Genomic DNA, 20,637 nt, shown 5'->3' on the forward strand with positions numbered 1-20,637 from the left:
CAGCTCTGTGTATACATATATCCCCATATCCCCTCCCTCTTGCGTCTTCCTCCCACCCTCCCTATCCCACCCCTGTAGGTGGTCACAAAGCACCGAGCTGATCTCCCAGTGCTATGTAGCTGCTTCCCACTAGCTATATATTTTACATTTGGTAGTGTATATATATCCATGCCAATCTGTCACCTCATCCCAGCTTACCCATCCCTCTCCCCGTGTCCTCAAGTCCATTTTCTACATCTGCCTCTTTATTCCTGTCCTGCAGCTAGGTTCTTCAGAACCATGTATTTTTTTAGATTCCATATATCTGTGTTAGCATACGGTATTTGTTTTTCTCTTTCCGACTTACTTCACTCTGTATGACAGACCCTAGGTCCATCCGCCTCACTACAAATAACTCAATTTTGTCTCGTTTTATGGCTGAGTAATATTCCATTGTATATATGTGCCATATCTTATTTATCCATTCATCTGTCAGTGGGCACTCAGATTGCTTCCATGTCCTGGCTATTGTAAATAGAGCTGCAATGAACACTGTGCTACATGACTCTTTTTGAATTATGGTTTTCTCAGGGTATATGCCCAGAGGTGGGATTGCTGGGTCGTATGGTAGTTCTATTTTTAGTTTTTTAAGGAACCTCCATACTGTTCTCCATAGTGGCTGTATCAATTTACATTCCCACCAGCAGTGCAAGAGGGTTCCCTTTTCTCCACACCCTCTCCAGCATTTATTGTCTGTAGGTTTTTTGATGATGGCCATTCTAACTGGTGTGAGGTAATACCTCATTGTGGTTTTGATTTGCATTTCTCTAATGATTAGTGATGTTGAGCATTCTTTCATGTGTTTGTTGGCAATCTGTATATCTTCTTTGGAGAAAATGTCTATTTTGGTCTTCTGCCTGTTTTTGGATTGGGTTGTTTTTTTTTTTTTGATATTGAGCTGCATGAGCTACTTGCATATTTTGGAGATTAATCCTTTGTCAGTTGCTTCATTTGAAAATATATTCTCCCATTCTGAGGGTTGTCTTTTCATCTTGTTTATGGTTTCCTTTGCTGTGCAAAAGCTTTTAAGTTTCATTAGGTCCCATTTGTTTATTTTTGTTTTTATTTCCATTTCTCTCAGAGCTGGGTCAAAGGGGCCTTGCTGTGATTTATGTCATAGAGTGTTCTGCCTATGTTTTCCTCTAAGAGTTTGATAGTGTCTGGCCTTACATTTAATCCATTTTAAGTTTATTTTTGTATACAGTGTTAGGGAGTGTTCTAATTTCATTCTTTTACATGTAGCTGTCCAGTTTTACTAGCACCACTTATTGAAGAGGCTGTCTTTTCTCCATTGTATTTTCTTGCCTCCTTTACCAAAGATAAGGTGACCATATGTGTGTAGGTTTATCTCTGGGCTTTCTATCCTGTTCCATTGATCTATATTTCTATTTTTGTGCCAGTACCATACTGTCTTCATTCCTGTAGCTTTGTAGTATAGTCTGAAGTTAGGGAGCCTGATTCCTCCAGCTCCATTTTTCTTTGTCAAGATTGCTTTGGCTATTCGGGGTCTTTTGTGTTTCCATACAAATTGTGAAATTTTTTGTTCTAGTTCTGTGGAAAATGCCATTGGTAGTTTGGTAGGGATTGCACTGAATTTGTAGATTGCTTTGGATAGTATAGTCATTTTCACAATGTTGATTCTTCCAGTGCAAGAACATGGTCTATCTCTCCATCTGTTTATAACCTCTTTAATTTCTTTCATCAGTGTCTTATAGTTTTCTGCATACAGGTCTTTTGTCTCCTTAGGTAGGTTTATTTCTAGGTATTTTATTCTTTTTGTGACAGTGGTAAATGGGAGTGTTTCCTTCAGTTCTCTTTCAGATTTTTCATCACTAGTGTATAGGAATGCACGAGATTTCTGTGCATTATTTTTGTATCCTGATACTTTACCAAGTTAATTGATTAGCTCTAGTAGTTTTCTGGTAGCATCTTTTGGATTCTCTATGTATAGTATCATGTCATCTGCAAACAGTGACAGTTTTACTTCTTCTTTTCTGATTTGGATTCGTTTATTTCTTTTCCTTCTCTGATTGCTGTGACTAAAACTTCCAAAACTACGTTGAATAATGGTGGTGAGAGTGGGCAACCTTGTCTTATTCCTGATCTTAGAGGAAATGGTTTTGGTTTTTCACAATTCAGAATGATGTTGGCTTTGGCTTTGTCATATATGGCCTTTATTATGTTGAGGTAGGTTCCCTCTATGCCTCCTTTCTGGAGGGTTTTTATCATAAATGGGTGTTGAATTTTATCGAAAGCTTTTTCTGCATCTATTGAGATGATCATATGATTTTTCTCCTTCAATTTGTTAATATGGTTTATCACATTGATTGATTTGTGTATATTGAAGAACCCTTGCATTCCTGGGGTAAACCCCACTTGATCATGGTGTATGATCCTTTTAATGTGCTGTTGGATTCTGTTTGCTACTGTTTTGTTGAGGATTTTCACGTCTATGTTCATCAGGGATATTGGCCTGTAGTTTTCTTTTTTGGGGACATCTTTGTCTGGTTTTGGTATCAGGGTGATGGTGGCCTTGTAGAATGAGTTTAGGAGTGTTCCTTCCTCTGCAATTTTTTTGAAGAGTTTTTTCTATTTCCTTTCCCATATTAGGAAAGTTTTTGACTATAATCTCTTCAAATATTTTCTCAGTCCTTTTCTTTTTCTCTTCTCCTCTGGGACCCCTATAACTCAAATGTTGGTGCATTTAATGTTGTCCCAGGGTCTCTGAGACTTTCCTCAATTCTTTTCATCCTTTTTTCTTTATTCTGCTCTGCAGTAGTTGTTTCCACTATTTTATCTTCCAGGTCACTTATCCATTCTTCTGCCTCAGTTATTCTGCTATTGATTCCTTCTAGAAAATTTTTAATTTCATTTATTGTGTTATTCATCATTGTTTGTTTGCTCTTTAGTTTTTCTAGTTCTTTGTTAAATGTTTCTTGTATTTTCTGCATTCTGTTTCCAAGATCTTGGATCATCTTTACTATCATTACTCTGAATTCTTTTTCAGGTAGACTGCCTATTTCCTCTTCATTTGTTTGGTCTGGTGGGTTTTTACCTTGTTCCTTCATCTGCTGCGTATTTCTCTGTCTTCTCATTTTGCTTAACTTACTGTGTTTGGAGTCTCCTTTTCACAGACTGCAGGTTCATAGTTCCCATTGTTTTTGGTGTCTGCCCCTAGTGGGTGAGGTTGGTTCAGTGGCTTGTGTAGGCTTCCTGGTGGAGGGGACTGGTGCCTGTGTTCTGGTGGGTGGGGCTGGGTCTTGTCTGTCTGGTGAGCGGGGCCACGTCTGGTGGTGTGTTTTGGGGTGTTTGTTAACTTAGTATGATTTTAGGCAACCTCTGTGCTAATGGATGGGGTTGTGTTCCTGTCTTGCTAATTGATTGGCATGGGGCGTCCACCACTGGACCTTGCTGACTGTTGGGTGTAGCTGGGTCTTAGTGTTGAGATGGAAATCTTTGGAAGAGCTGTTGCTGATTGATATTATGTGGACTGGGAGGTCTCTGGTAATCTAATGTCCTGAACTCAGCTCTCTCACCTCAGAGGCTCAGGCCTGACACCAGGCCAGAGCACCAAGACACTGTGAGCCACATGGCTCAGGAGAAAAGGGAGAAAAAAGGAAAGAAAAATAAATAAATAAAAATTATTAAAATAAAAAATATAATAATAAAGAAGAGAGCAACCAAAGCAGTAAACAAATCCATCAATGAAACCAAGCACTAAAACCTATAGTAAGATAAACATAACAATCAGAAGCATATCAGTCACAGTCAGCAAACCCCAAGTCTACAGTTGCTCCCGAATTACTCTGCCTCAATTTGGCGATGAATCGATGTCTATTCCTGTATTCCACAGATTTATGGTACCTCAAGTTGGTTGTGGTGATTTAATCCGCTGCTCCTGAGGCTGCTGGGAGAGATTTCCCTTTCTCTTCTTTGTTCGCATAGCTTTGGTTTTGGCCCCTCCTCTCCGTGTAGGTAGCCCTCAGGCATCTGTTCCCGCCCAGACAGGGCGGAGTTAAAGCAGTGGCTGATTAGGGGGCTCTGGCTCAGTCTTGCCAACGGAGGGAGGGGTATGGTAGTTATAGTTGGAATGTGGGGTGAGCCTGCGGCGGCAGAGGCTGGCGTGACGTTGCAACAGCATGAGGCACGCTGTGTGTTCTCCCGAGGAACTTGTCCCTGTTCACGGAATCCTGACAGTGGTGTGTTGCACAGGCTCCCGGGGGGCTGTGGATAGTGACCTGTGCTTGCACACAGGCTTCTTGGTGGCTGCAGTAGCAGCCTTAGCGTTTCATGACTGTCTCTGGTGTCCGCGCTGATATCCACGGCTCGCACCCATCTCTGGGGCTTGTTTAGGCGGTGCTCTGAATCCCCTCTCCTCGCGCACCCCAGAACAATGGTCTCTTACCTCTTAGGCAGGTCCAGACTTTTTCCTGGACTCCCTCCCAGCTAGCTGTGATGCACTAGCCCCCTTCTGACTGTGTTCACGCAGCCAACCCCAGTTCTCTTCCTGGGATCTCACCTCCGAAGCCCGAGCCTCAGCTCCCAGCCCCCACCCACCCCTGTGGGTGAGCAGACAAGCCTCGGGCTGGTGAGTGCTGGTCGGCACTGATGCTCTGTGAGGGAATCTCTCCAGTTTGCCCACTGCACCCCTGTTGCTGAGCTCTCCTCCATGGCTCTGAAGCTTCCCTCCCACCCACCCCTCCATCTCCGCCAGTGAAGGGTCTTCCTAGTGTGTGGAAACTTTTCCTCCTTCATAGCTCCATCCCAGAGGTGCATGTCCCATCCCTATTCTTTTGTCTCCTTTTTTCTTTTTTCTTTTGCCCTACACAGGTACATGGGGATTTTTTTGCCTTTTGGGAAGTCTGAGGTCTTCTGCCAGCATTCAGTAGGTATTCTGTAGGAGATGTTCCACAAGTAGATGTATTTTTGATGTATTTGTGGGGAGGAAGGTGATCTCCACGTCTTACTCCTCCACCATCTTGAAAGTCCCAACTTAATTTTTAAATGCTGACACTTATCCATAGGAGCAACATATTATTGCATATCAAGCATACAGTTCATGAAATAACATTGACTTTGTATTACGTATAGTTTAATCTACCTATAAAGTGAAAAACCTAAAAATTATTATAATTTTCAACTTTTTGGTCCTTCTAGGTCATGATCACCTAACAAAACTGAAGAGTCTATAATGTTCAGTGGTTGTAAAAATTAATAAACTAAGCATCTTTCATAATCTTGCTTGCTAAGCCTGATATCAAATATACAACTAAGAATGGAAATGGTATTTTTAAGCATTCTGTATGCATTTGAAATACTGGCAGAATTTCATATGTAGGAACTCTAACAATAGAAACAACTCCACCAACCTTGGTTTTAATGTGTTCTTTTTATTCATATGCCTGGTTCCCTAAAGGTTCTATCTTGAAGTGTTAACAGGGAAATCTGTCACCAGTAGAGAACTAAATGAAGTCACGAGTCATATAACAAGCAGAACAGACAAGTAACCTTTACTTGGATACTTAAGAAAATACTGGCAGAAACCTTGATACAATCAATTTGCAAATAACTTGAAGACAAGAAGGTACTTAGTGGATAATGACTAATGTTCTACTTAAAACCAAATCCTTTTAAGCTAATCTAATATGGTAGATTAAGGAGAAATGATAGATGTACTGTGTCTTGATTGCAGCAAATCTTCTGATTATCTGCATGTTACACCTATCGATGAATAAAAAAGAAAAAAAAATGTGACCTAAAGCACATAGCTGACTGGATTATAGTCACTACATAATGTCAAACATCTGGATGAAAATACCAGATGCTCTGTTTTACAATGTCAAATCTATGTGTATAAACACAACATATACACACATGTGTGCACACAGACACACACAGAATGTATGTACTTAGAAATATCTGAATTTTTAGCCTTTGTGTTATATTCGAAGTTTTATATCAATATAAACTTGCTTAAAGTCCTATTCATATCAAAGGGTATGAATTGTGAGAAAGTTAAAAGGAATGCAAGGAAAATTAGTGAGGCATCAGAAAATACTTTCTAGTCATAGATGTTAATGATATCAGGATAATTCAATCTGTAAAAAATGTAGATAAGGGATAATGTAATGGCATTATTTGACTATGCCTACATGGTACCAAAACAACCAAAAAATATGGTCAGATGACTACCCAAGCAAGTCAAATAAGTTTTTTTAAAAATCCAATGATGCCTTCAAAATTGTAATTGATAGCCTATACATGTATTGCTTGAACTTTTACAAATGGCTATGGCATGTAAAATATAGGAATTTGCTGGCCCTTGTGGACTATTTCCTTGGGGGGTGGGTAGATAGCTTAAGCAAATCAAAGACAAAATTAGGGGAAGGTTAAAGAAATGGTCAAAGACAGAACATAAAAGCCGGAGCTCCAGAAGCCAGAATAAGGTATATGGACCCTCTGCTTGTTAGTAGAAAGTTCCATCCACCTGAAACCAGAGGGCCTTTAAGACTTAAAGAAAGGCTGCCTCAGCCTGGAAAGCACCTTATATTCTTTCTGTCCCAGTTAAAACTATAAGGTTTGCAAAGCTGGGTGTTGGTGCCACATTTCTGTTTCCTGACTTTATTCCATCTCCCATCTTTCTTTGGTGATTCTATCAGTGACTCTTCCTATGGCACCTGCCTCGCCTCATCCAAAAATCTAAGACCTCTGACCCCGAGTGGTGCTTTCATGCATCCTCCCGCACTCCCAGCAAAGACCACCAAGATTTCTTGCCACTGCACTTGCCCGCATGAGCAAATTTCCCTCCAGTTTAAAAGCTCAGCATCAGACTCTTCGCAGCTTCTAAAATGTAAGTGATAAACTCATTCATTTGAATCCATTTAGTGGGAAAAGTCCTGAGGAAAATACTTCCCTCGCAGAGAGGTGTCCAGCACATCCCAGACACTGGACCCTGCCCTGCTATGGGTACATTTAAAAAAATGACTATTCTGACTTTCCAAATGTAAGACAACACAGTTACATGGAATAACACTGATGGTGGGAATATCAGGCCAGGCAAAGAGTGGTGAACATGTAGGCAGGAGACAGGGTGAATATGGGTAGAAAAACATAAGGATATATTTGGAGGCTGATAGAACATGATGAGATTCTCAGGTCCTATAAGAATTAGCCTCCTTGCGTGCTCAAACATAAGGCTGACCCTATCTCAAACCTGTGTGATTCTATCAGAATAATATTTGGTAGTTAAATTCCATGAGTGTGTAGTAAGACTGCTTAGGAGCAAACCTTAGCCCTTACTCGTGGTGTAACTTTGGACAAGCTACTTGACCTCCGTGCCTCAGTTTCCTCAGCTGTAAAATGGGAAGGATGTTAACAGTGACTCCCTGAGGGTTAGTTAAGTAAGGGTTAAGTACATTCATGTAAAGTGCTTAGAATAGTACATGGCAGATGAGAAGTGCTCAGTAAATAATAGCTAATTATTACTTATGCTTATGACTGTTACTACCACTACCACAATGCTAAGAGTCCACCTGAAGAAAATGAGCTTAGTCATTTTTTTCTTATTTACCGAATAACTACTAAAAGCCTGTGATATACCAAACACTGTTCTTGATATTTGAATGAAATGCTGAATAAGACAGGAACCATTATTGTTGTAGTGGGGAGAAAGGCAATATAAATAGATATATTAAATAACCAAGTAAATAATTATAAACTTTGACTATTGCTATGAAGGAAACAAACATGGTGCTAAAATAGAAAAATAATGGAGGAAAATATACTAGTCATTCTTAGATTGGTCAGGAAAAGCCCCTCTCAGGTAATAACATTTAAACTGAGACCTGAAGGTTGAGAAGGAACCAGCAATTTGAAAAGGCAGAGTGAATATAGGTGTGGAAACGTGGGGATCTATTTAGAGACTGATAGATCAGGATAGGACTCTCAGTTCCCATCAGAATTAGCTCTAGAGGAACATGTGAATAGGCAGTCTCTACATTTCACTTCTTATTAATGAAACAGAAATCAGTAGTAAAAATATTTGCACCTGGCAGTAAAGGCTATTGAAAATTGTACCTTAAGGTTTTATCTAATAGCATTTAAAGATTGCAATTTAATTTTATACTCAGTGTTCATCCTTTGTCAGATAATTGACCTGTGTGTAATGCCAAGATTGTCAGCTCCACTTCCAGAATTTACCCCATATCCATCCACCTTTCTTCATTACTACTGATCATCTCCCCAGTCCAAGTCACCATTATGTCACACAAGTACAGTAGCTTCTCTAGGTCCAGTCCATAGACCACCAGAGGGAACTTAACAAAATGTAAATCAGGTGATGTATTTCCCCGGATTTGAACCTTTATATCTTCCCTTTTCCACTACAAATAAAATCCAAACTCTTTCTATGATCTGAAAGCCGCCACACAATCCAACCCCTGCCCAGCTCCTGACCAGATTCCAGGTTACGCTCTGCCTCTCTCACACTAGCTAAGTACACTTTCTCCATCTCTTTATTATATCTAGATAGTGATCAAAGCAGGAAACCAAGCCTGACATGTAGCATTTGCCAATTTCTCTAGTGTAAATACTCCTACCTTGACCAGTGCCAAGCTATGAATACAATGTCACTGGACATGGAGCTGGGCAGAAATGCACAGTTGTCCCCCTTTGTAGTGTTTCCACTGTACAGATAACAGGAGGTGTAAAAACTGCAAGAGCACAGATAATGGTGAAATTTATAATATAATTTAGGCAGTAATAAATTTTGAGTATTGCCTTTGTTTTCAATAAAATTTAAGTGTAAGTTTATATAATTTATTTTTTGAAATGCATATTTTTAAAAACTGGCTTGCAGAATTTCTGAAAATTTAACAATAGGTCCTCATGAGGGGGTGCATGCTGACTCCAGGACATCACTGTATGTACCCCAGAAGTTCTTAAACACTCCTGCTTAGATTTGAATGTTTATACAAAACCAAGAAAATCCTCTGTGTTTTGGTGATGTTTTCTCACAGCTTTTTTTTTTTGTTGGGGAAAGTCTTTATCTCTCCTTCATTTCTGAAGGATAAATTTGCTGGATAGAATATTCTTGGATAGCATTTTTTTCTATCAGCACTTTGGCTATATCATCCTATTCTCTCCTGGTCTGTAAGATTTCTACTTGGAAATCTACTGATAGCCTTATAAGAGTTCACATGTAAGTTGCAAGCTTCTTTTTTCTTGGAGCTTTTAAAGATTCTCTCTGTCTTTGATTTTTTACAGTTTTATTATGATGTATCTTAGAGAGGATCTCTTTGAGTTTATTTGGTGAGCTATGAGCTTCATGAACTTGGATATCCAAATCTCTCTCCAGATTTGGGATATTCTCAGCCATTATTTCATTAAATAAGCTTTCTGCCCCCTTTGCCTTCTCTTTCTGGAACTCCAATAATTCACAATTGGCTCTTTGATTGGTATCCCAGTAGATCATGCAGACTTTCTTTATTCTTTTCCGATCCTTTTTCTTTGTTCTCCCTGACTAGACTATTTCAAAGTTCCTGTCTTCAAACTCACAGGCTCTTCTTCTGTTTGATCCATTCTGATGTTGATACTCTGTATTGCATTTTTTTTTCCATTTAATTCTTTGTATCCTTCAGCCCCAGAATTTCTGTTTGATTCTTTTTTATAATTTTTATCTCTCTGTTAAACTTCTCATTTTGTTCATATATTGTGTTGCTGATTTCATTGAATTGTCTTTCTTGTGGCCCGTTGGGTTCCCTTAAAACAGCTATTTTGTATTCTTTATCGAGTAAATCATAGATCTTCATGTCTTTGTTCATGGTTACTGGATGATGATTGTGATCCTCTAGTGGCGCCATGTTTTCCTGAAATTTTTTTTTCATTGCTATCTTTGCATTTGAAATAGCTGTCACTTCCTCCAGTTACATACTGCCCTCTCCAGTGTGTCCAAACTCATGTATTTTTGCCCCAACAGTGTGCTGGAACTTCTCCACTGGAAACCTGCGCTTCCTCAGAGGCTTTTTTGCCAATGGGTGATTGTCTAAGGCAGTGTTTTCTGTAGCCTCTGGACCATAGCTTAGAGGGGGCTGGAGCTCATTCATGGGTCATTGCAGGGTCCACAGCCAGGACCAAGTCTATGTGCCTATTACCTGATGCCTGGTTGGGTCAGGCTCCTCCTGGGTCTCTTGGCATATGGTGCTGGATCCCACAGCTCCCACAAAGAGACTCTGTCTGTGAGTGAATACCAAATTGTTGTTGAGGAAGATACGAACAAGGGACCTCTTAGTCAGCCATGATTATTAACACTTGAAAATTATTGAATGATTGGATGACTGTATCTTGTTCTATGGCCAAACTAAACAATATTTTTTCTAAAAAGTTAATTCTTTCTGACTTTTTTTTTCTAAAGTCACCACTTATATTTTTGTCACCCTTGCTCAAATCCTCTGAGTTGTCTGTTAAGCATCCACCTCCTCACCTCTGCTCTTCACCGGTATTGGTAAATGTAGCTGAAGTGTCCTTCCTCTACCCGTTTATATCTTTTCTAACTGCTGTCTATGGCCTAGCTCATACCCTTATCACCTTTCATTAGGGACTGTTAATTGTCTTCAAATTAGTTTTCCTACCTCCAGACTCTCACCACATTCATCCATCTTCCTGCTGCCAGAGGAACCCTCCTGAAGCACAGGTCAGATCATGACATGTCCTTTAAAACAGACCAGATGGCTCTGACATCATCAGGATAAAGTCCAAATTCCCTCATGTGCCATTCAGGCCCTTCCACAATCTGGCCTCAATCTGCCTACCCACCATTTCCTCTCAGCAAATCCTTCTACATTTGACATGCCGATGTTTCCCAGGTGAATTCCTCAGAACACTACTTCTTCAGAAATTAATAGATGCTACATTGAACACATTCCCCATGGCCAAATAAGTGGGGATGGCAATGCTGGCCTAAGCAGAGCTTGGTAGAACTTCTCAGAGCCAAACTGTGTTGAAAAATATGACCCAACAATATATATATTTTGGGTATATATTTGGTAAAACTAGAGAAAAACAAGGGAATGATGAATACAAAATTCAGGGTAGTAGTTATCTTGTGTGGAAAGAGGGAGGTATATATGAGGGACTTTATGGTGTTGAGCATTGTTCTGTATCTTAAGCAAGGTAGTATGTACACAAGTGCCTGTTATTTGTTGTTGTTTGTATATATTTTTTCACATTTTAACATCTCTGAAATCAGGATGGTCTTACAATTGCTGAGAGTCAAGTGACAATTGTGATGTAGTTGTCTTTACCTTAGAAATATCTTAACCAATTTCTTTAACTTATGTCCTCCTTTTTTTTTGTATGCATAAGACTGACAACAAAAATCTAAGTGTGAAAGACCTCTTTTATTAAGTACAAAATAAATTTCTAAATGGCAAGAAAAAATTATCTATAAGTTTGTAACAGTATTTACATTCAAGTTTAAAGGTAACTCAGGGATCTTTGTGGCTGAAGTAGATTCCCTTGACTTGTTCCCCCATTATGGTAAAAGTAGATGGTAAAGATGGCTGTTAAAATAGCAAGCTCAGTGTCTCACACCCAGTAGGTGCACACTAAATATTGTTGATTGGATTTCCAGTGACTGTTAATATTCAACTCAAATGACCCACTAACATTTTCAGCAAATCTGACCTTTTCAAAAACAAATAGGAACAGTGATTGGAAAGCTCACTTTGATTAATACCTGGCTTGATAAGACGATCTGCATTTATGTGCCAATGGGAAAAAGCTACTAGGAATTTTAAACTCAAGTTGGTCTTGCCCTTCTCCTAACTGCTGCTTTGCTTGGTTGTGTATGATGCTAATTACTTCTGTTCTCAATATCAAAACCATGATGTCCTTAAGGGACTGTGGCTTCTGTTTCGTTTATCGTATATAATGATATGTACATAGTGTTACTTAATCTGCTGTTTGATTAATGGTTCTGTTTCTAAAACGACACATTGATCACATCCTCAAAATATAGAGTTTTGGTTGTGAATCAGCTCTCTTTATATTGTCACAGGACCTTAAAATTCTACCCATGACTCTAAGTTGGAAACCATTCTGTGATATGTGAGTCTTATTTATTTGGCTCATGGTCAGTAAATCAAGAGAGATTGAAAGGTGGATAAACCGATTTACAGGGAAATCTCCATTTTCTGTGTTTACTGACCTTCAAGTGTTTGTTTGACTAGTAGTAGATCCAATAGCAGACATACATTGGAACTAAAACCCCAGGAGACACCCAGATTCTACATATGACCCAACTTGAACTTCTCAGCCTCATGTAGACACTACATGACCTGATCATCACTTTCTGTGGAAGTGTAAGTCTTAAGTTATATAGTCAGTCTTTCTTACTGTTGACAGTCATTTTTATTTGCATACTTTTCCTTTTCTGAAAGGGCTACTCCTTAGTTCACTTGTGATCTCTATTTTTCTGTTGTTCACAATACCAACGTATTATAGTACGAAACTCTTATTAACTACTTATTGAATTCTTATCTTAATTATTTGTGAGGTAAAGACTTTGGGTAGTATATTCTATCCCTAAACTTTTTGGCATAATGAAAATGGAAGATTATTTAGAAATGGAAACTCTGTGTTCTACTTAGTTCTAATATCTTTATTATCCCTAAATCTGGACCAGAAATCTTGAGATTGTTACATTTTCTATTTGTTATTAAGAAATGATAAATCCTGGGACATAGTTCACTGTCCCAAGTTATTACATATCAAAAATGAAATCTCCCCAAGACAAATAAAATTGATGAAAAATTAATTGTGAATACAGCTCATTTAAAAAATTACACTTATATCTGCAGCCAAAAATACTTTTCTTAGTGAAGGAGACATCATTTAATTGTTAGGCAAAATTTTAGAATGATAAAGTTCTTATAGATTTAATTCATTCTAATTTAATAAGAATAGAATTAATTGCTTCTTTGGTTAATTTAAATATTAGCAATAATCATCCCAGTAGAGATTATTTAGAACAAAAAGACAATGCAGAACAAGCTTTAATAGAATTTGGCTGTCTCTAAAGACCACAGTTAAAAGCATCAACTATTTAATCTTATTTTTTTGTGAAATAATTTTTAATATGAATATTTTAAATCAGTGATCCAATTTAAATCTTGTTAAAAAGCAAGAAAAGCATGTAATCAGAAATAATTATTCTGCCAAATCTTATATTAAGGTCAAAGCTTCTTACATACTTTTGAAAAGTATTTGGGAATCAGGCCATCATAATTTTTAAAAAAATTCTTTTTCTTTCTCATAGCATGTACATGTTCAGTGTGTTCTGTCACTTTCTCCCTGACAGGCTCTATAAGAGAAAGTCTTCAATGTACTTGGAATAAAAAAATTCTAGATAATAAAATTCATTCTCTGGCTGGACATGCTGAAAGTCAGAAAGGGTAAAATTATCAAGTATTAACCTACTTGAAGAACTCTCCAAAATATTTCCATTAAGATTAATGATTTGCACTGCATTTATCTGAAAAAAACAATGTTAAATTGTCCAGTTTGGCATTTGTTTTATAAGAAAGATGAGAGTCTGCTGAAAAGTCTATTAAAAGTGAGAGACACACTGCAAACTAGGAGGGAAGAGTTCTGGAAACTGCTTCACGGCATTAAGGAGCCAGAGAAGGCTTTCGTGGCTTGGAGACCTGGAGTTTCAGGAAATGCTCACTTGAGACCCAGAAGAGCTATGATTGTGATTTCTGAGGTGGCTCACTGGGTGCTCCATGATCTAGAAAGCTTGTTGTGACTTGAATCTTAGTTCTTGTGGAGATTGTTAGCTCCACAAAATTAGCTGGGAAAAGTCTTACGGTTCCAGTGAAGGAGGGAAATTATCAGGCCTTGCTGATCTCTCTTCTGTAATGATCTGTGTTTAGTCAGGGTTCTCCAGAAACATAACTAATGGAACGTTATCTGTCTATCTATCTATTGAGAGAGAGAGATAAATTTTGTAAGGAATTGACTCAGGTGGCTATGGAGACTGAGAAGTCCCAAAATCTGCAGTAAGCAAGCTGGGGCCCAGGAGAGCCAATGATATAGTTCCAATCCAAGTCCAAAGGGTTGAGAAGCAGGAGAGCTGATAACATAAGATCCAGTCCAAAAGCCAGTGTGCTTGAAACCCAAGAAAAGCCTATGTTTCAGTTTGAGTCCAAAGGCAGGAAAAGACTAATGTCTCAGCTCAAGAGTCAGGCAGGAGGAGTTCCCTTTCATTGGGGAAGATCTGCCCCTTTTTTTCTATTCAGGCCTTCAACTGACTGATGAGGGCCACCTGCATTAGGGAGAGCAATCTGCTTTATTCAGTCTACTGATACAAATGATAATACTATCAAGAAACACCATTGTAACCTGATAATACTGATAGCTTTTTCTCATATTACCTGAAAGACATCGAAAGTATAATGTCCATTCTTTGGGCACAATTTAAAATAATTGGAAGCAGGGTTTTCTGTAGAATCATTAATATTGTAGACCTGGAAGAAATTTTAGAAAGTTTTAGTCTAAGTCTCTGATTTTATCTTTACAAAGACACCACTCGTGGGGTCCCTGAGGCAGTAAGAGTCCAAGCTGGTCCCTGTCCTCCTGCTCTCAGGCTAGGGCTTCTCCCACAGTCCATAGCACTTCTAAAGTCAAGAGAGCTGTTATGTGGGGAGAAGCTTGCCTTCTCTTTCACCTGCATCTGCTCCTTCTTCTCCTCTCCTCTTTCTTATCTTCCTCCAAGTGTTCTTCCTCCTGTTATCTTGCTCTTTCTCCTCCTCTTCCTGTTTCTCCTCTTTCTCTCCTTTTCCTCTTTATCCACCTCCTTCTCTTCCTCTCCTTTCTATTCCTCCCCTTATTCCTCTTTCTCCTCTTCCTTCTGTCTCCTTTTTTCCTGGAGTTGAAAAACTTAGGGATTGGAAAAAATACAAAACAAAGCATGCTTCCTTAACTTAGGTTTTTCTGTCTTCAGCCTGAAGGCAAAGGCTGTGATGGTCATCTCCCTGTGATGGATGCTCTGTTGAGCCAAGATCTTGGAGGTGTACCTAAAGCAAGAGTGTCCTTGAGGACTTGGAAATTGCATGCATGGTACCCCTTTGGTTGAGACTTGGCATCTCACCGGAAAAACCATTTAGGGCGTTTGCTCAGTAAAAGTAAGATTTGATTGGCACACACTATATGTTGGGTCCTATGCTGAGCACTTTAGCTCACTTAGGAGAAGGAGAGAGGTCTTAGAGTTTTCATCATAAAAATGTAGTAAACATTTAGTCACCTTTCAGCAAGTAGATAAGAATTATAGACCAGAAACCATGGCAATGATACCTATATAAGATTTCTCAAATTTTGTTATCAACATGTTTGATATTATCTTATTATTTATTATTGCTATTATTATTACTATTTTATTATTGATTCTTTGCTATATTCATTAATTCACTTGTTTATTTATTCATCTGCCTACTCAACTCCCTAACACTTAACTCCTACTGTGTGTTGGGCACGTATGGGAGGTGCACAGGTAAATAGGACAGATTTTGCTCTCAAGAGTTAATACAGCATAACAGTTAAGAATTTGGACTCTGAAATAGGATGGACGATGTTTTAAGCTTAGTTTTTGTCACTTATTTAGAAGTTACTCTCTCTGAACCTTGGTTTGCTTATGTATAAAGTAGGGATTAATAGGACTATAGTGATGATTAAATGCATGGAAAGAGTTTGGCAGAGTACTTGGAGCATAGTAAGCATTCGTCAATGCTCATCATTATTTTTATTATTGACATTAACCTTGAAGCCAACTCAGAGACTCGTGAAGGTAAATCAATAGTATAGAAGAGTGTGATGCTGTTGTCAGTGCACGATGACAAATGGAGCTGAGGAAACTTGGACTAGATCCCTGGTAGAAGGATCAAAGAAGGCTTCCTGGAGGACTTGCACTTGAGTTGAGTCCTTGGGCAGACTAGGAGCTACCTTACAAGAAGGAGTCTAAAAAAGGGTGTTCCAGGTAAAGGAGAATAGCAGTTATAAAAACAATAGGCTGTGAAAGCTCAAGGCACTTGCAGAGAAGGATTTTAAAGAAACTGACAGAAGCAGACCTCATAGAGTCCAATTTGAGGTAGGATAGTTCAATCACCCATTTTATAGATGAGGAGGTTGAGGCCTAAATGCCTTGGTTGAAATGAATTACCTAAGGTCAAACAACTGATGAGTGAGAGAGCTCTTTCACCCCACAGTCCCCCTTGCCAATGCAAAGCTGACATGGGAGAACATCCTGCTGGTAGTTTACACATAGAAGTCAAGAGTTTCTGTAGAGAAATTTGCATCAGCAGCTTTCTATACCTATCACTTATAATCTTTTTCTTAACTACCTAGATATTGACAGCTGATAAAGCAGGTATTTTTGGGTATACATTGCTAGAATTGATTAATGTTTTTCTTTCCTAGAACCCACCTAACACTTTCTATTACTACCTCTCCTCATTGCCAGATCAAAGAGCTACTTGAAAATTCTTGCTCATATGATCTAGTCAAGATGAAGAAAGGGAACAAAAGAGTTAATGATATGAAACCAAGAAAAAAATGTCCAAGTCCAACTATACTGGTTTTCAGTCCCCAATTTCTTATCATTAGTATTTATTTAGCCAATTAGTCACTCAAGAAATGGAGTTTCCATCTACTCCATTGCGTAGGAGTGTAGGACGTAGGATGTGTCCTAGGTCCTAGAGATACTGCAGTGATGGTGGGAATGTGACAAGAGAATGAATGACTGCAAAACAGTGTAACTAACTCGATGGGGAAAGTCAAAGCTGTTATGAGGGCTCCTGGGAAGGACATCTGTTCTGACCTTGAGTATTAAGGAGGGCTTTCTGGAGGAAGTAATTTCAGTATTGAGTTTTGCAATGGGTCAGAGTTAGTGAGCTAGAAAGGGTTAGTGGTTGGTGTTCCTCAGGTTAGGCTTGAGGAACAGCCAGTGCAATGGCCTGGAAGGAGGAGGATATATTCAGGATGCAGAAGTGAATCAGTGTGGCTGGAATGGTGGGAATTCATTCATCTCCAGAGGAGAGCATGGAGAGTGATGCAGAAACTGGGTATGAAGGGCTATGTGAACATGAGAAAGGAATTGGAAGTTCATTCTAAGGACAATGTGGAATTATATACTATTTATTAGGAGACTAAAAATATCAGACTTGTAATTTTATAAAGATCCAGTTGTAGTGCAGTGACTGACCAGATAGCCTAGGCCAAGAGTGGGTGCAGGAATATCAGTAGGGGAATTTTGTAATAACTAAAGCAAGACATATTAGTGGCCTGGGGAAGGAAATAAGTGGAAAGACAGGAGTGGTAACTGGCTTGGTAATTGATTGGACATGTGAGCAGATGAGGTAGAGGAGTCGTAGATGAATTGCACTCATTAGGTTCTGTTGAGCAAACCCTCATCTGACAGTGCCATTCACAGGAGCGGGGGACACTGGACTGAGGACAGTTTGGGGTTATAGAGAGGGTCAGAAAGAAATAGAATTGAGTTTAGTTTTGGATTTTTAGTCTGAAGTGTTTGTGGGTCACTCAAGTGAAGCTGTCTAGCATAAAGCAGGCAAGTGAAAATGTCAAATTAATGTACAGAAACTTGATGACTAATTATTTTCCCAAGATACTCTCTGGAAAGGGGATAAAACTCCCTGGACAAGGACCTTTGCTATCTATACTAGAATCTGGGGGTTTCCAGAACAGTCCCCACAGGGCTTAAACTGAGCCCAAAGCGCTGAGCCACATACTGGCGGGAGAATAAGGAACATCTGAAGGAGTCTAAAGGAGGAAGTCAGAGACGCTTTTAAATCTCTTCTTCATTATTAATCCATATGAAGCTGTTCTGAACGCACCAAGCTGCTCAAGTAGTAAATGAACTAATTTTGTGATCAGCTTGAAGGACACAGCGGTTAAGAATATGGGCTTTTGAGTGGATAATTCTGGTTTAGAATTACAGTTCTGTCACTTACTCTATGACCTTAGGGAAATTAATCTTTTTAAGCCTCAATTTCTGTATCTATAAATGGGATAAAACTACCCAGTTAAGTATAAAAATACCAAGCTCATCAGATTGTTGTAAGGCTTGAGTGAAATAATGTATGTAAAGTTTTAGCAAGTTGCAGTGTCTGGCAAATAGTAAGTCTCTGGTAGTTACTATAGCCACTGCTGTTGTTATTATGTTGTTATTATTATTATATGTTATTATGTATGTTATTATGCCTCCAGGGAAGGCAAATATCCTTTTCCTCCTGTTTTCTACAGCAACCAGGAGTGAAAGGAGCACACAGCCACACCCATTCACACACATGTGCACAGAGAATGTGACTATGTGTTTATTTGTAATAACAGAAGACTTCATTGTTTTCTTGCTTGAAAGCCATAACCATGTTGTTCTATGGAAATAAGAAAAAGAAGTGCATCCTGTTGCCAAGTGATATGCTCATGTAATTACTAGGGAAACAGATGGCTAATCAATAGTAGACAGGTAATTGCCTTAGAAATGGATTTAGTTAAAGATTGGAAATGATGATTAAGCGTATTGTTCTTATGATAGTGGTATATAGGCAGTTCATGGTCAATTATAATAAAAAATCATATTGAAAAGAGCATCTTATTTCTGCTTTCAAGCTAATAAGGAGCCAATACTTTCTCTGTTATTGAGCCAAGCTTTGGAAGAAAATGGAACCACTAATTGTGCTAGACAAATGCTTTATTCTAGGCTACTTTTCCTTCCAAGGAAGGAGTTCAGTATTGAAAAAGTCCAATTATCTATTCATTCATTCAACCAACATTTAACGAACACCCCCTATTATTCTTTTATGTACCTCCTACTCTGTACGTCCTTCCTCCAATTTGCCCCCCATATACTCCAAACTGACACACAAATTTAGAAATGGACACCTTACACACACATGTGTCTGTTGGCAAGGTAAATTGACACATTGGCAATTTGTTGGCAAGAGCAAACAAAAATGAAAATAGTATGTTAGGAGAGTGGAATAATTTTTTTCCAATGGTAAAATTTTATTTTAAATTTATTTTAATATTATTTTATAAGATACCAAAAATAAATACTACAAAGAATTGTTTTGTACGTGGTCAGAATCCAAGATACCATCTTGAAAGTTCCAGATAAAAAGGCTTCACTACTTTTAGAATTCAAATAATATGAGAGAAATAAATGGTTCTGTTTCTCGATGTTTTATCTCATTTTCTATTGTGAGAGGCATTTACAAGTATATTGAATTTCTCTTGCTTATGAATTCAACTGCTGCTGCTTTTCCACAAACAGCCTTAATCCTTTGTTTGGCTGTCAAAGTTGCTACTGCAGGAATTATGATGCTGCCAACAGAGAATTCAAGAACTAAAATGAAGAGGTTTTTAAAATGCCAATGCATACTTCCCCCCTTTTCTGGATATTTTATATACATATATAAGTGTGTATATACGTGCGTGTGTGCGTCTGTGTATACATATATATATATATATATATATATATATAAAGAATGACAATCCTACATTAATTCTATTCTATATAATATTATTTATATATATAATATTAATTCTATATAATATTAATTCTATATAATACTAATTCTATATGAATATATATACATATATATATATATAAATTCCTATTAAATGCTAACCTTGTTCAGGGCAGAGACCATAAAGTTTACTTAATCTGAAAACATGCTCTCTATGCTATATTTATTATTATACAATAAAATAAATATATTCACTAATTAGTATATCAGCTAGCACTGAAGAGAGAAAATGGAAATGCTGGCTTTCATGGGAGTAGATTTCCATAGCTTTCCTCACGCCCATGCCAAGGTTTTGTTTTCTTTTTCTTTCAGCTTCCTAGACTCTAATTTTCAATCACTCAGGTTAGTTTCCCAATCATTGTCGGGAGGAGAGACTCAAGTTTTATTGTCTACTTTCACAAATATTATATCACTATTATTTAGTATGATTAAATAAAGAAAACAATGACTAAAATTATAATGATTGATTTTAAAATTTAGAGAGAATAACTATCTCTAAATGAGAGAGCTTCATTTAGGCTAAAAAATTGTAAGGAAAGTGCTCGCTTGCCAAAGATGCTGAGTTGCAGGTGTCTATTTCCATCCTGCTGAGGGCACATGTGACCCTCTGGAGCTCCTTCCCAGCCACCTGCTACAAATTTAAAGGCATAATTCCAAAACTTTTTTCCTTAAGATGCAGAATTGAAAGAACAATATTTTAAAATATGCTTAAAGATAGGAAGAAAATACAGCAATCAATGGTCTTCCTGCTTGTATATTATTCTACTCAAAACTCTCTAGACAAAAATCATTCTCGTCCTTTGGTGACAGAAGCAGATGTTTCAAAAAGGCCTGGATCACACAAAGTCAGACTTTGCCTAGCGGAGAAAGCATTCTTCATTGACAACCATCTGGATTTTGACTAGATGAAATGTGATAATGCAGAATATTGCCTCATATTATCTATGGAGGTTTGGCTGATAATACCAACGATGATTTCAGCAAGGCCATTCACAGGGAG

Source organism: Delphinus delphis, chromosome 18 (assembly GCF_949987515.2).
Source record: "Delphinus delphis chromosome 18, mDelDel1.2, whole genome shotgun sequence".
Taxonomy (NCBI): Eukaryota; Metazoa; Chordata; class Mammalia; order Artiodactyla; family Delphinidae; genus Delphinus; species Delphinus delphis.